A 17,800-nucleotide genomic window follows, 5' to 3' on the forward strand; every position below is an offset into this window, starting at 1 on the left:
CAACTAAATGTTTCATCAAAAAACTTCACGGCTCTTCGGTTTGTTGACCATCCAAAATTTTATTGCTTTACGACAACGTTGAAATAGTTTTCCAAAACGAAATTCAAATTTGACGGAAAGTATAAAACAGCCAAACACATCACTACAATTTTCAAAAAAAAATCCCGACATGTTTTGACAAGAACCTGGTCAACCGGTTTGACGAGGAGGCATGACTTTAAAACGTAGCGAAATTATTAATCGGATTAGATGGATCAGATACAATCAATGACACTAAGGCAAAACTGCACCTTAAAGTTTTTGTTATATGCGCAGATTCTGTACAATTCCAAAAACTTTTGACTGAAAAACGTGCTGAAGAACACTTCATGTAGTTTCGGACGGACTAATAACGTACTATGTTAAATTGGTTTTGCGTTTGAGTTCTCAACCAATCAGTATGAGCATTTAACACACAGCGCGCTTTGCACCTTTAATTTATTTTGAACGCTGGGATGGCGGATCTCCATTTGATCATTTGGGAGGGATGTTAACTTGATAATAATCACCTGATTAACATATAATTATTTTCAATTTCTTTTTTTTCCGTACGAGATTGCTCATAACAGAAACCGGTTTTGGAAAACAAACAAACTTTTCGGGCCATAACAACGCCTCATCGAACAAACGGCCGGGCCTCTGCATATTTTGTCAATTGCCATGTGTTCTATTCTGAACCAGCATAAAAATTGGCTTTCTGATACTGAAGGCTTCGCTGAAACTACACGGCCAAACGCAGCTGGCACAGAAATTTCAAGCACTTTCGTGCAAGTCAGAGGATTTTCATTTAGAAGTATGGTACTGTTTAGAACCAATTCCGAAGTATGGTCTCGTGAAAACACCAATAGTCACATATATAAATCCTACAAAGTTTTTTAAGGTAGTTTCTAAGTTTTGCCACTGAATTTTTATTTGTGGTAATTTCATGTTGAAAAGAACTTTAGTGGCATATCTATAGAAGAAATGTTTACAAGTTTTCTTTTTAATTTGATCAAATTGAATTAGTGAAAATTTACTAAACTCGGACGTTTCGTACTTGATCACGCGAACACTTTGGTGTCTATTTTACTTACACTAGTGTACAAAATGAAGCGCACATTCAAAATTTTACTCTCTAAAATGATTGTTTTTGATGTCCATTTTGGACAACACTTACTTTGAGATTCAGTAAAATTTTTACATAAACTCAGAGCAAATGATCAGAGCTATCCTCTAGTGCAGGGTTGTATCAGCGCTAAGTGATTGTTAACAAACCGGAACCGAATGCCTCTGCAGGAACCAAGAAACGGACCCGGTTGGTTCATCACCAGAAACCGGAACCGACGTTAAAGACGGAACCGATCGATATCGAGCTAACCTAGGTGGGTCTGAGATTGGACATCAACAAGCGTGGCAAAAAAATATATTTCAAACGTATATTTTGATTCGAAAATACACTTCGCGAAAGATTTGCCGGATATAAGCGGTTCTGCATATAATTTCTGCTGAGTGTGCAGAATGAAAACATCCTCTCAGGATCCGAGCTAGTTGGTCGAAAATTGTTAAAAACTTAGAACACTCAATTCTTGCACCACTCAAAACACTTTAACATTTTTCTTTCAAAAATTACCTAACATTACTAAGCATTGCTACAAAAGATGAAAACTTTTCATTCACACATATTGAAAATCAACTTTTCGGAACCGACTGGGACACGAAAAGTGACGAAACTGTCAAATAATCGGGGATCGGCACTATTAGTAACCGGGACCGAAACCGTAACCCAATTATTACAATATCAAGAAGCGAAACCAAATTGCCAGGAACCGGTACCGGAACCAAATTCCTGTATAAAAAGAAGTGGAGTTGGAGTCATACTATTTTTAGCATCATCGGTATCGATTGTTTAGATAAATTATTTAGCACGTAGATACAGAAGAAGTGTTAGAAACCGACAAAGCATCAATGTAGAAAGTAGAATCTGAAGGTGGATTTAGACAATTCTGAGAACTAAGAAGGCTTAAGGCAGAAAAAATTTTAATAGTAAAAACATTAGAGAGAGTAGTTCTAATAAAGATTGTTTAGTTTAGTTTACTTGTCGCTCTATAGTTTTGTCTTTCCCTTGTAGCTAGCATGATGTCATCTTCTCGATGTACATGTTGTTAACCATTTTAATTTATTTTTAGATTGAGTCTCTGAATTTGTTTTCAGCTTTATGTCCCAGCTGTCATCGAGTCTTCTTCCAGAAGTGAAGGTTTGTAATATTCGCCCAAATACTACACAGTGACGGAGCGTAGAAAAAGTACCTATTGACGACTGGTCCGCGTCAATTACCTAAATTCTACTCGTTTTCTGCCGTCTCGACCTAGCCAGTTGATTTTCTGGTCTGTCTATGGCTAAGTAGAAAGTTACTGTTTTCAGGCCATCATTCAAACGACTTTTAAAGAGCTTCCGTTTACATGCGAACACAACCACATAGCTGGGTCTCGGATCCTCAGACTACGTGATTGCTATTAAAAACACGGCTCGAATGTCCTATTTTTTAATGTTTTTGGTGACAGTTCTACATTAAATCCATTGGAGATGGATTGATCCTTTCCTCTTCCTAGCTACTTATATTCTAAAAAATCAAATTATACCGGTTTTAATTCAAATGTTTATGGCATCAGAGTAGCTAAAAAGTCAGTTCTTTATAGTCCTTCACCATATACAGTCTCTGGAGGGCCGAGCCTCCGCTTCCGTGATTTCGCTGTAATAACAACGTTTTTACTTCCAATTCGTGGCACGGGAGGGTACCGCTCTTTTTTACTTCCCCACTGAAGCAGGGATGTCGAATACTCGGATTTTTTGATATTCGTTATTCGCCGCGGCCCAACTATTCGATATTCGACTTCGGCCGAATAGTGCCCTTACTATTCGGATTCGGCTTCGGCCAAATGTTACTACTCGAACAACTATTCGGATATTTGGTTATTTTCCCAAAAAACTTAGCATAAAAGTTTGATACAACAAATTCTATAAAAAGTTTTGAACATAGCATTTTTCAAGTAGAATTGGCTGGGACTTGCGTAATAATGTAAAAATCGCGGGAGTGAGTAAATGTTAAAAATCAGTCACAACTCACAACCCAGTTTTTCGAGCTAAACCGACTGAGATCGCTAAAAACAGAAAAATATTGTGAAACAAAACAGTAAACCAATATTCGGAATATTCGGGTTTTTTAGCAGTGGACCCTGGATTATTCGGTATTCGGCAAAAAAAATATATATTCGGATTCGATATTCGGATTTCAAAATTTTAATATTCGGATTCGGCTTCGAAGTGCCGAATACTCGGTATTCGGGTCGAATACTCGGATTCGAATCGATATCCCTGCACTGAAGTCTCCTTCCTGGCTGATTCCCTCTGTTAAGTGTCTTATTGTGCGTGATTGTCACGATAAGAGGCTTTGTGTTTTATTTCGTTATCGTTCGACTGTTTTTCACTATTTCAGCTGTTGTTTTGATTTTTTCTGTTTTTCGGCTCAAAATGGTCGTTTAAGCATTTCTCAGAAATGTGACGTCACGATTAGAAATTTTGAAAATAAAAATTTCCAGAACATTCCGACCCTCTTTTTTACTAGTAAATGATCGTTAAGGCCTCTAATTCTATTTCCGTGTTGAGTCGGAATGTTGCGCTGTGTCAATCCAGCGGAATGGCACATACTCCCCAGACAGTCCCCATTGATGCCCTCATTGATCGCGTAACACCGGGTTATCATCAAGTAGTGTTCCAGTTCTCTATAATCAACCTTACAAATCGCATTAGAAAACGAAACTTATCTACTCCACCTCAACTCACTACCTGTCACAATTGGCATCATACTACATCGCACTGCCTTTCAACATTTTCACAAACTTTGCACCATGAGGAGATCCTAGATTAAATTTCTTTTCTGACTACTTACGTCATCTGGCCATAGAATTTCTTTTCGCGCTTGCTGGATTAAAAGTTTGGGACGTGGCACGGCCACGCACCCATTACCCATTAAAATTAACTTAATGTCACTCACCAAGTATAATCAGTTATTTATGCTGTCGTCCTCAATAATAAAACTAAGAAAATCTGTGACTAGGAAAGGTCACCAGAAACCGGAACCGACGTTAAAGACGGAACCGATCGATATCGAGCTAACCTAGGTGGGTCTGAGATTGGACATCAACAAGCGTGGCAAAAAAATATATTTCAAACGTATATTTTGATTCGAAAATACACTTCGCGAAAGATTTGCCGGATATAAGCGGTTCTGCATATAATTTCTGCTGAGTGTGCAGAATGAAAACATCCTCTCAGGATCCGAGCTAGTTGGTCGAAAATTGTTAAAAACTTAGAACACTCAATTCTTGCACCACTCAAAACACTTTAACATTTTTCTTTCAAAAATTACCTAACATTACTAAGCATTGCTACAAAAGATGAAAACTTTTCATTCACACATATTGAAAATCAACTTTTCGGAACCGACTGGGACACGAAAAGTGACGAAACTGTCAAATAATCGGGGATCGGCACTATTAGTAACCGGGACCGAAACCGTAACCCAATTATTACAATATCAAGAAGCGAAACCAAATTGCCAGGAACCGGTACCGGAACCAAATTCCTGTATAAAAAGAAGTGGAGTTGGAGTCATACTATTTTTAGCATCATCGGTATCGATTGTTTAGATAAATTATTTAGCACGTAGATACAGAAGAAGTGTTAGAAACCGACAAAGCATCAATGTAGAAAGTAGAATCTGAAGGTGGATTTAGACAATTCTGAGAACTAAGAAGGCTTAAGGCAGAAAAAATTTTAATAGTAAAAACATTAGAGAGAGTAGTTCTAATAAAGATTGTTTAGTTTAGTTTACTTGTCGCTCTATAGTTTTGTCTTTCCCTTGTAGCTAGCATGATGTCATCTTCTCGATGTGCATGTTGTTAACCATTTTAATTTATTTTTAGATTGAGTCTCTGAATTTGTTTTCAGCTTTATGTCCCAGCTGTCATCGAGTCTTCTTCCAGAAGTGAAGGTTTGTAATATTCGCCCAAATACTACACAGTGACGGAGCGTAGAAAAAGTACCTATTGACGACTGGTCCGCGTCAATTACCTAAATTCTACTCGTTTTCTGCCGTCTCGACCTAGCCAGTTGATTTTCTGGTCTGTCTATGGCTAAGTAGAAAGTTACTGTTTTCAGGCCATCAGTCAAACGACTTTTAAAGAGCTTCCGTTTACATGCGAACACAACCACATAGCTGGGTCTCGGATCCTCAGACTACGTGATTGCTATTAAAAACACGGCTCGAATGTCCTATTTTTTAATGTTTTTGGTGACAGTTCTACATTAAATCCATTGGAGATGGATTGATCCTTTCCTCTTCCTAGCTACTTATATTCTAAAAAATCAAATTATACCGGTTTTAATTCAAATGTTTATGGCATCAGAGTAGCTAAAAAGTCAGTTCTTTATAGTCCTTCACCATATACAGTCTCTGGAGGGCCGAGCCTCCGCTTCCGTGATTTGGCTCACTACCTGTCACAATTGGCATCATACTACATCGCACTGCCTTTCAACATTTTCACAAACTTTGCACCATGAGGAGATCCTAGATTAAATTTCTTTTCTGACTACTTACGTCATCTGGCCATAGAATTTCTTTTCGCGCTTGCTGGATTAAAAGTTTGGGACGTGGCACGGCCACGCACCCATTACCCATTAAAATTAACTTAATGTCACTCACCAAGTATAATCAGTTATTTATGCTGTCGTCCTCAATAATAAAACTAAGAAAATCTGTGACTAGGAAAGGTAATGATGTACTCGCCCTCTTCGAGCGAGCGTACCCAAACCTATCAGGTCGCCACACAGTGACTATGTGTCTTACTCAGGTTAAAAACTTCAGTCGGGCTTAAATAGGTAATTATACTCACCTATGCTCTCCAAATATATATAAATAGCACAACTTAAATTTTTCATTCTCCTTTAACAATTGCAATAGTTTTAACAATTCTCAAAGTCTGGTTTGACCAAACTATAGCAAAACAAAAAGTTTAAAAGTTTCAATAAGCAAACTTGGTTGACTGGTATAAATTTCAGCACACAAAGACAATCAAGTTTTTCTCCTTTTCTCTTCACTTTTCACTCTCATCTCTCGTCACGTCTTCGTCACTCCATTACTTCTTGTCCTTTTTTTTGGTCTCACTGTCTTCTAGGACTTTCTCCAGCATAACCACGGAGTTGCGGGCCGTGCCCCAACTCTCCTCGCTAACAGCCTCGGTTTGCAACAAGGTCACTTTTTGCTAACGGTTCCTGCAAAAGCTGTTGTGCAGACACAGGCTCACATTCCGTTCTAGGTCAGCTCGTAGGACCTCTCTCTTTTCGGCTTCAGTAACAGAAGTCGCTCCAGCTACTCGCTTCACCGCCGTGGTAACAGCGTTTCTGTGCGTTAGAAATGCTCTCTTATAGGCTCCCTCTCCTATATCTAGCTGGAATGATTTCGTGTTCCTAGACATATGACGCTTCGCGCGTTCATACGTCCATGATGTCATCACTGCACGGAACCAAGGCATCAACCTTTGCCTTTACCATATCCTCTCAAAAGCTTTGGGTAATCTTAGAACCTTGCAGGTGATTCTGAAAAGATCTAAGTTGTGGTTCATCTTCACGTTGCTTAGTTGCCCAGGTGTCGGCACGGCCGTCTCCTGCTGACTCGTGCCCGCGTTAGCTTCTAACCACCTCACCGCCAGCATGGTACTAACAACCACAATCGCCACCGCTTAATTTTGGTCGGGCAACCCCGTGGAGTTTGCAGGCAACGATTCCGTCTTTGTTCAGGTACAACAAATCTTTTCTCTACATATAGAACTGCTTCAAGATCTTATAGCCGTCTTTCTCTAAATTTCTTTTGTCGGGTGCTCCATTCTCGATCCATCTCTTCAGATTGCTCGTCATTCTATCATTTCGTTGAGCCCTTAGCAGATCCGACATCCGGTATCTGGCTTTCAGATACGTCTTTACCACGTTCAATTGTCCTCTTATTATCTCCGGGGCATGAGCATCGTCCATCAACAGTTTACCGTATTGGATTCATTTCCCAGTCCAACCAGCGCTGTTTCCATTCCTCAACAAGGAGCAAATCGCAATCTCCGAAACATCAGAAGTGGAAGTAGTCTCCGATGTGTTCTACCAGGACTGGGGCCTCCAGTCATCACTCGAGCCGATGGATTCCACATCATTATGTTCCTATCTGTCTGTGACGTTTCTCGACTCGCCGGACAAAATTCTGTCCTTCGGTTGCTTTGGGGAATCCGGCTCCCCGGACAACATTTTGTATCTCGGCTTTCCCATATTGTCTCCCCGGACAAGTCATCCCCGGATGAACAATGGGAGCTCGGCTCATATTCTTCACTTGCGTTCGTAAAATGTACTTTTCTCGTGAAGCTGGATTTCGACTTGACCCTGACTTATTCAGTGGTCTGGACATGGGTCGATGTCCGATGTTCTGTGAATGAAGTCCTCAACAAGACATCCTTCGGCATTGAATTCGCCAGCTGGTTCACTATTGACCGGCAATCCCGTTCAACATCTCGACTGCGAATGGTCACTGGCCTCTTCTTTGTTCTCTCAGTGACGGTCAACCGTTCCATGATTTCCATCCACTCACGATCATGCCTATCAACTTCACTATCTTAGCAAGTCACGGAGCTTCCCCATGACGTCTGGGGCCATGTTCACTGTCCTATTTAGCAGGGTTATGCTGTTTATACCCAGCCTGGTAAGCTCTTGCTGTACCAGATTGGATCGGACTATCAGATCCAGGGGGACAGGATCCCCTCTGGCCAACACCTTTATTTGAGCGGCCGTCTCCACCGTAAGCTCAGTGTGTCCTGGTATGGGGTGCCCTGATTTGTCCAGCCACCTGATGAGTGGCAGTTTACCGTAGGTCTCCTATCTAGAAATAAAACTCCGTCTTTGATTTCTGCTTGATTGGCCTGTTTCTCTTCTAGTCGCTCATAGAATTTTGTCGTTTTACTGAGGCTATCAGCGTTCTGGTGCTTGTCACGGGTACGGTGCACTATGATCATGTGGTATCCGTCCAGGCGCACGATACAACCACCAATAATATAACTTTGATCCATCGAATAGAATTTCAGCCAGGCAAGAGCACGATTATCCACACGCAAGTTGGAGGGAGCACTCCCCATGTAGGCTCTGTCTTTTTCCACGAAAGTTATCACCGCGAACATCGTCGCTTTTGGCGCACCATACTTCATTTTGGTATCCCTCAGGACCTTACTTCCATAGGCTATCGGACGGAGGACCGTTCTCCCGTTCCACTCCTGCTCCTAGTGAAGTATGCTCGATATCGCAACCACTGATGCATCCCAGCCTAACACAAACATCCCCTTCTCTGTTGGCGTGCCGAGGCCCGGTGCCTCGCAAAGTTCGCATTCAATGTTTTCAAATGAAATTTGTGACTCGTCAGACCAAGTGAATTTTTTACCCTTGTTTCTCATCAACTGCTGCATGGGGTATATCTTATCGGCGTATCCCTTGATGAATTCTCGATAATAGTTAGCAAACCCCAAAAAGCTCATTGGTTGCGTGTCTGTCTTCGGTGCCTTCCAGGTCAAGACCGCTTCGACCGCTTCGGGATCCGGTCTTACTCCATGCTTATCCACAAGGCGGCCCAGATATTTTATGGAGTCTCTGACAATTTCACACTTTGAGGGCTTACACTTCAGACCCAGCTGTTTCATGCAAGTACACAACTCAACCAATCTCGCTATGTGATCCTCTAGGGTTGGCGTTGCGATCACGACATTATCGACATAACACATGATGAGGTTCCCGTATTTCTTGGTTACGTTCGTGAGTGCCTGGGCCATCTGTCGCTGGAAAGTGAACGTCGCGTTGCACAATCCGAACGGCATCCTCTTCCACTGGAACAATCCCAGCTCACACGCGAAACCCGTTTTCTCCCGATCTTGCTCTCTGAGGGGCACTTGACAGAACGCAGAGCCCAACTCCAACGTCGTGAAGAACTTCGCGTCCCCCAACTTGGAGAGGCTCTCATCGATGCGGGAAATCTGGTATGCGTCCTTTATTGTCACTGCGTTCAAGTAACGGAAATCCAAACAAAACCTGAGTTGCCCCCTTTCTTTTTAGCCATGACCACGCCACAAGCCCACGGGGACTTCCACTGCTCGATCATGTCGTACTCCATTAACATCTCGATTTCTTTCCTGCACGCTTCTGACTTGTGTGGGGTCTTTCTCCTAGCCCCTTCCCTATGAGGCACCGAGCCCTCTTCTATTTCAATCTCGTGTTCTACGAAATTGCAGCATAATATGTCGGCTTTATGCTTCGAAAAAACGTGTGCATTCCGATTTAGCACTGCCCTGAGTGAATCTAAATCCTTATCCGATATTTTACCCTTCAGATGTTCTATCTCGTTCAGGACATGCTTATTTTCTGATAACTTTGTTTCAGTTTGTCTCGCGGGAAAATTCGAACAACTAGACAACCCATCATCTGTCTTCGACTTCATTGAAAACAATTTCTTAGAAGCTTTCAATTCATTTATTCTCTTCAGTATACATTCCTGGTTCGCGTGCAAGGGACATTTAGTTACATCAAATTTTTTCAAGTTCTCCACACTCTGAAAGTCTGTGTTCAGGGGCAATGCGTAGCCAAGTTTCTTTCCTCTCAGTATTGTCAATGTGGTTGCTTCTGTGTTCAACAACACACTCACACACAGTCCGTTCTGAGTGAGTAAGAAGCTTCTTCCTAAAATAGCAGAGCTCTTACTGTTTGCATTTGATACCAGACACACCTGTCTGTCATTACTGAGTTCATTCAAATTTCCCATCCTAAACGTCGCTACTACGGCCTGGTTTGGCTTCAAGCTAAGTTTTTGATTCAGGAAAATTGGCGTTTTGTCTGATTAATCAAGATCTTATTAAGAGGTTTCTTTTCATACTTCCTCTCAGGATCTTTGAGCTTGATCAACCCGTCGTTGAGGTCGATCGTGACATGAAAATTGCGTACGAAGTCCCTCCCCAGGATGAATTCATCGGATTTGTCCAAATATTCCACTACCAGGAAGCTCATTCAAAGATATCTTCCTCCAAGCTGCAGTGATACGATCGGGGTCCGTCCAGTCACATAGATTACTCCCTGATTGGCAGCCGCCAGTCTGATGTTTTTCGGTATCAGATCCGACCTCTCGAAGCCTAATTCAGTCCAGGTGCTGACTGGCATGACGCTGAAGTACTCTCTGAGCACTGCCAGGTGCTAGTGCTCTGCAAATATCGAGGCATACATCGTTGTGTCCTGCGAAACTGTAGTCAGATCTGGCACTGATCTGACTTGTGGCACAGTGGGCAATCGTGTCTCCGGGGTGGTATCCGCTTCCGACGGGTTCGGGTTTGTCCAAGCTGGCCTCGATGGGGCTGATTTGGGTCGCTCCCTATGATTAGACTCGTAATTCGTTCTCGAACTTGGCTGCGTGCTCCGTTTCCGTCATTTGCCTGGCGTGAGCGCTCCCTTGGGGCGGAACGGTCCTCCCGATTACTCCCGTTTGAGATATCGTCAAGCTTCCGCATCATCAGGTCAGATTTGGCATCCACCCTTTTCTCTCCAGGCTAGTCATCGTATGAGCATAGGTATTGTCGTGATCGTTCAACAGTCGCTCGATCTTTCTTGTCTTCCTAGTTTTTCTTTTCTCTGACTCCTTTTTTGCTTGAGCCAAGCTCTCCCCTAGGCATTGATCGGTGTTACGAGTCAATTGAGCCTGATCGACTCTCGCCTTCGACTTCACGTTTTTTTTTTAGCTCATCTCGCAATTTCTCTTGACCTTGGTGAGCCCTCTCTTCGTCTCCATCTATTCTCTTAATCATGTCCCGTCGCAGCTCTTTAAGGCCTGTCATTACGGCAGCAAACATGTCACTTATATCGTCAGCCAACGCAGATACCGGGGTGAGACCCAGAGAAAATGAGGTCAAATGAGGTTGTAGCCTGATACTTGATGACGCGCCACCTTTCTGCGTGCCCATCGACATCATCCACCTGTCGAACATCGAAGATGCTCCTACGGTTATCCCATCGGAAATCGGCCTGGTCGGCGAGTTAGACAACGCTTTCTTGCTATTTATCATTCCTGGGGCACGGCGTGAAGTCCACATCCGAATGAGCTTTCTCCGGATGATCATAACTGGAAGTTAAACCCTCAGTTTGGAGTGACACCATGCGCTCATCATACAAAGACTTCCAGCTTTTCCTGGCTTTTGAACTCGTTTGTTCCTCCCTCGGGCTTATACTTGACATCATTGCATTTTTGCTCTGCTTGACTAGAGATGATTGTTCTTTTCTTCACTTGTTACTCTTAGTCTCTGATTTGAACATTCCTCTGAACAACACTTCTTCTCGCGGTTCGACCTCGGAACGCTCCGAGGCATCCTCCGTTCTTTCAACTTCCTACCGTTCAAAGTCCTCGCCTGGCTCTTCCAGGTCCGCGTGATGGTGGTAGACGGATCGGATCAGCGGTTGCTCCCCTTCCTCGAAGGGGTCCATAACCGTCTCGCTCGCCGGTCCGGCCTGAACACTTCGCCCTTGATTGCCATCGAGGTTCTTCTTGCTTCTTTCATTCTTTCCGCTCACTGAAGGATCAGCTTGAATTTTAGTCGCTCCGTCGTCAGCAAAACGTCGGAAACGCTGCTAAACGAAGATTGGCTACGCCTTGTTTTAAGCTTTCGCGTGCTTCCCGTGCTCAGCCTGGGAATCTTGTTTTTTGCCCCTAACAAGTCTCTGCTCTGCATGCTACGTGATAAAAAGAATTTTGACGGCATTGCACAAGTTTCAAAATTTAATTTCGAAAAAAAAAATTTTCTCAAGTCTACTCACTCGAGTCCTCTAGTATCAAAATTATACCTTCGATCTCGTAGAGATACTATAAGTGATTCAGCTCAAACTACACAGAGACCCTACTTACTGTTTAAAAATTACCGACTCCACTCCCTCACCTAGTGTAACAGTATCACAAAATTTTCACAAGATATAGTCAAAACACAAAACACAATTGAGAAAATCCTATAGGTGACAGCGACCTTTCGTTCAATTTTACCACCATATTCGTATCAAATTACTGCCTATTTTAGTTTCAAACAATTTTTTATAAGAGAGCAGTGATGGTCTCACTAACAGATAATTAAAACTTAGTCTTAGAGAAAAAAAATTCCCTCAATTGGAACAATCCAAAAGAACAAAGCCCAGGACACTGTCTTCTCAAGTGAGTGTGTATTTGCCTAATACACTCACCGAGGTCTTCTTTTAGATGTTCCCGGATCGCCCGATCTTTCCATTTAAGTAGCTCAAGGCTACCACACTACCAAAATAACAATCTTAAAAAAATTTTGTCCGGGTACTCCTGATGAACCAGACCGGAATCAAAAGTTGATCACAAATTTTCGGATCAAATGGGCTTCTACAATCCTACTATGCATGCCTCTTGGTAGTTTTTATTTTATTCCTACTCTAAATGGATATTTTAGTTGCTCAAATTGCCCCTGAAGACACCCCTAAGTTTTCAAAAAGGATGGTTTTTAAGGGGCTTAAGTCACTCCTGAGGGTTACTTCGGAGGGTTGTTAAGACAATTAGCTTACTCCGGAGGGTTTCTTCGAAGGGTACCTTAGTCACCCACGTGACTTCGGAGTGTCCCCTTAAGCTCACTAAGGAGGGTCAATAAGAGGCTTAATACGCTCCGGATGGTTACTTCGGAGGGTTCCTTCAAAATTCCAGATTTTTCAAATCTCACTTAGGAGGGTCCCCAACTAGCCTCAGAAAGTGTCAAAACAAGCTAAATTCTCTGTGGGGGTTGTTTTAACTTCTTCGGAGGGTTCCGTCGAAAAATTCCACCAAGGAGGGTTGCTAAGGGGCTTAACTGACACCGGGGGGTTGCTTCGGAGGGTTCCCCAAAAATCAAGAAAACGGATCAATTTACCGCTGTAAAGCCTCCGATTGTGGTCTAACTGACTTAAAACTAGGTTGGCTGACTCGGTCAACCTTCCCAGTAGGATAAAAAGGTGATTTTGAAAACTCTCTGCCGCACGGAGGGTTCCCTCAAATTTGGACCCTCCGAACCAACAAAATCTTTAAAAAAATTTTCTTCCTGAGATTATCAACCCAAAAATGGTTGCGGCAGGAAATTTGTCAAAAACATCGACTTTTGGTACCAAAATTGTTCCGATCGGTTGGCTAGTCTTTGAGAAATGGCCAAGAACGCGTTTGTCAAATCGGCCTTTTTCCACCACCTATATAGGTTCTTAGAAACTTTTTCTGCAATTCCGAGTGTAAGTGCCTAAAAAAAACCATAAGTTTTAATGAAATAATACCCGAACGATACTAAAATTGTGTCATCGATACCCAACAGTCGTTGTGGGTGTTGTCCCTGATGCCCCTGTTGAGACTGGAACACGTCGGTCAGCTTGCCACTCTACCTTCCGGTCACCGGCAAAACACCATTAACGTGCTTAAATACTGAAATAACACTCAAGGGAGGGTTCCCAACCCGCCACCAAATCACTCAATCTTTTTATCAGCAATGATATAAATCAATCTGAAACCACAACAACAAATAGGAAGTTCGGATCGCATCTCGTCCGGAAAAAACATATAAACTGTCACTTTATGTTTTTTATTGTTTTTGGTCTTTTGTGGATTTTTTACTGTTTTTGACATCGCACCTAACCCTCCGGCCTCCGGAATTTTTGGTCTTAATTAAGTTACAAAGCTAAATAGTACTAGGCAGAGGGTCGGCACCTTCCCCCTAGTACAACAAAGGTCATTAAGGCCTCTAATTCGGGCGGAGGGTTCGTCGCTGAAACGTTTGCTAATCATGATGGTCTTGTGCCTTTAACAGGTCCACCCAGGAGCGCCATAAAAACGTGTATGTAACATTCGCCCAAATACTACACAGTGACGAAGCGCAAAAAAAGTACCTACTGACGACTGGCGAAACAACCACTTAGCTGGATCTCGGATCTTCAGACTACGGGATTGCTATTAAACACACGGCTCGAATGTCCTATTTTATAATGTTTTTGGTGACAGCTCTAAATTAAATCCATTGGAGATGGATTGATTTTTTCCTCTTCCTAGCTACTCATATTCTAAAAAATCAAACTATACCGGTGTTAATTCAAATGTTTACGGCATCAGAGTAGCTAAAAAGTCAGTTCCTTATAGTCCTTCACCATATACTGTCTCTGGGGGGCCGAGCCTCCGCTTTCGTGATTTCGCTGTAATAACTTCGTTATTACTCCCAATTCAAGGCACGGAAGGATCAGCTTGAACTTTAGTCGCTCCGTCGTCAGCAAAACGTCGGAAACGCTGCTGAACGAAGATTGGCTACGCCTTGTTTTAAGCTTTCGCGTGCTTCCCGTGCTCAGCCTGGGAATCTTGGTTTTTGCCCCTCACGAATCTCTGCGCTTCATGCTACGTGATAAAAAGAATTTTGACGGCATTGCACGAGTTTCAAAATTTATTTTCGAAAAAATATTTTTTTTCTCAAGTCTACTCACTCGAGTCCTCTAGTATCAAAAATACACCTTCGATCTCGTAGAGATACTATAAGTGATTCAGCTCAAGCTACACAAAGGGCCTACTTAATGTTTAGATGTTACCGACTCCACTCCCTTACCTAGTGTAACAGTATCACAAAATTTTCACAGGATATAGTCAAAACACAAAACACAATTGAGAATATCCTATAGGTGACAGCGACCTTTCGTTCAGTTTTACCGCCACATTCGTATCAAATTACTGCCTCCTTCAGGATCAAACAAAATTTTATAAGAGAGCAGTGATGGTCTCATGAACAGATAATTAAAACTTAGTCTTAGAGAAAAAAAAACTTCCCTCAATTGGAACACTCCAAAAGAACAAAGCCCAGGACACTGTCTTCTGAAGTGAGTGTGTATTTGCCTAATACACTCACCGAGGTCTTCATTTAGGTGTCCTGCGGTTGCCCGAGCTGTCCTACTAAGTAGCTCAAGTCAACCTCTGATCGGAAATTTCTAAAGTCTATGAAAAAGCTCTCCCACACCCGGGCCGCCCCAAGTGCACGAGAGCAGGGAGCAATTATTCTTCTCAAGTGAGTGTGTCTTGCCTAATACACTCACCGAGGTCTTCTTTTATATGTTCCCGGATTGCCCGAGCTTTCCATTTAAGTAGCTCAAGGCTACCACACTACCAAAATAACAATCTTAAAAAAAATTTTGTCCGGGTACTCCTGATGAACCCGATTTGGAATCAAAAGTTGATCACAAATTTTCGGATAAAATGGGCTCCTACAATCCTACTATGCGCGCCTCTTGGTAGTTTTTATTTTATTCCTACTCTAAATGGATATTTTAGTTGCTCAAATTGCCCCTGAAGGTACCCCTAAGTTCTCAATAAGGATGGTTCTTAAGGGGCTTAAGTCACTCCTGAGGGTTACTTCGGAGAGTTGTTAAGACACTTAGCTTACTCCGGAGGGTTTCTTCGAAGGGTACCTTAGTCACCCACGTGACTTCGGAGGGTCCCCTTAAACTCACTAAGGAGGGTCAATAAGAGGCTTAATACGCTCCGGAGGGTTACTTCGGAGGGTTCCTTCAAAATTCCAGATTTTTCAAATCTCACTTAGGAGGGTCCCCAACTAGCCTCAGAAAGTGTCAAAACAAGCTAAATTCTCTGTGAGGGTTGTTTTAACTTCTTCGGAGGGTTCCGTCGAAAAATTCCACTAAGGAGGGTTGCTAAGGGGCTTAACTGACACCGGGGGGTTGCTTCGGAGGGTTCCCCAAAAATCAAGAAAACGGATCAATTTACCGCTGTAAAGCCTCCGATTGTGGTCTAACTGACTTAAAACTAGGTTGGCTGACTCGGTCAACCTTCCCAGTAGGATAAAAAGGTGATTTTGAAAACTCTCTGAGGCACGGAGGGTTCCCTCAAGTTTGGACCCTCCGAACCAACAAAATCTAAAAAAAAAATTCTTTCCTGAGATTATCAACGCAAAAATGGTTGCGGTCCAGGAAAATGGTCAAAAACATTGACTTATTGTATCAAAATTGTTTTGATCGGTTGGCTAGTCTTTGAGAAAGGGCCAAAAACGCGTTTGTCAAATCGGCCTTTTTTCACCACCCATATATTTTCTTAGAAACTTTTTCCGCAATTCCGACTGTAAGTGCCTAAAAAAACTTGAAACAACGAGCGTAGTAGCCCTGTACAGCACTGGAATAATGCAAGAAACTGGATCAAAATTGGTTCGGAAACAAAAATTTGGCCAAAAACTATCAAGTTTGGACCCTCCGAATCCTTCCTTTTCCTATCTTTAAGTTGTTAGCTCGATCCACGGAGCTATTCGGAGGGTTACTCAAAATCTCTCCAGCAAGCGAGCACGTTGTGCCAGCACGCTCCTATTGGAAAATTTTTTATTAGTCTAACTCTAAAAACTCAAAAATTCGATCCTCAAAACAGATTGACAAAATTCGGAAAATTATCAAAATTTTGATCGAAAATTTTTTTTGTTTTCTCTAACTTCTACTAAGTCCTTTTTCACGCGCTTCCTTTAGTTAGGGGGATTGAACTACATAGTAACTCCCGGCATAAAAGCTTTTGTTGTTCGGAAAAGCTCGGATATCCAAAATTTGGGGGTCAACAGTTTGGTCAAAAATCAGTGATTTTCGACAAAATTGGGGTGTTTCTCGGGTCTAAAGAGGAGATAAGTAAAATTTAGTAAGGATAATAATCTATTAGTAGTCGTTAATTGTTATTAATAGACCGTCCTTTGCACAAAAATACCCAAATTAAGACCCCTAACTCGGACTGTAAGTGCCTAAAAAAACTTGAAACGAGCGTAGTAACCCTGTACAGCACTGGAATATTGCAAGAAACTGGATCAAAATTGGTTTGGAAACAAAAATTTGGCCAGAATTTATCAAGTTTGGACCCTCCGAATCCTTCCTTTTCCTATCTTTAAGTTGTTAGCTCGATCCACGGAGCTATTCGGAGGGTTACTCAAAATCTCTCCAGCAAGCGAGCACGTTGTGCCAGCACGCTCCTATTGCAAAAGTTTTTATTACTCTAATTCTAAAAACTCAAAAATTCGATCCTCAAAACAGATTGCCAAAATTTGGAAAACTATCAAAATTTTGATCGAAAAAATTTTGTTTTCTTTAACTTCTACTAAGTCCTTTTTCACGTGCTTTCTTTAGTTAGGGGGATTGAACTACGTAGTAACTCCCGGCATAAAAGCTTTTGTTGTTCGGAAAAACTCGGATATCCAAATTTTGGGGGTCAACAGTTTGGTCAAAAATCAGTGATATTCGACAAAATTGGGGTGTTTCTCGGGTCTAAATAGGAGATAAGTAAAATGTAGTAAGGATAATAATCTATTAGTAGTCGTTAATTATTATTAATAGACCCTCCTTTGCACAAAAATACCCGAATTAAGACCCCTAACTCGGAAAATCGGAATCGATGTAGGGTGCAATCGGACTGCGCCAATTTTGCCACCCACCACTTAAGTTTTAATGAAATAATACCCGAACGATACTAAAAATGTGTCAACGATACCCAACAGTCGTTGTGGATGTTTTCCCTGATGCCCCTGTTGAGTCTGGAACACGTCGGTCAGCTTGCCACTCTTCCTTCCGGTCACCGGCAAAACACCATTAACGTGCTTAAATACTGAAATAACACTCAAGGGAGGGTTCCCAACCCGCC

At 42.2% G+C, this 17,800-nt stretch overlaps 1 protein-coding gene across 1 annotated transcript in view; it reads left to right on the top strand.

Annotated features, from left to right (window-relative positions):
* The window catches only part of LOC134845054 (kinesin-like protein KIF27), a 539,890-nt gene that overhangs the window by 338,867 nt on the left and 183,223 nt on the right, over window positions 1–17,800 (top strand). The gene's annotated exons all lie outside the window — the stretch shown is intronic.

The sequence above is a fragment of the Symsagittifera roscoffensis genome, chromosome 4 (genome assembly GCF_963678635.1).
Source record: "Symsagittifera roscoffensis chromosome 4, txSymRosc1.1, whole genome shotgun sequence".
Lineage (NCBI taxonomy): Eukaryota > Metazoa > Xenacoelomorpha > Acoela > Convolutidae > Symsagittifera > Symsagittifera roscoffensis.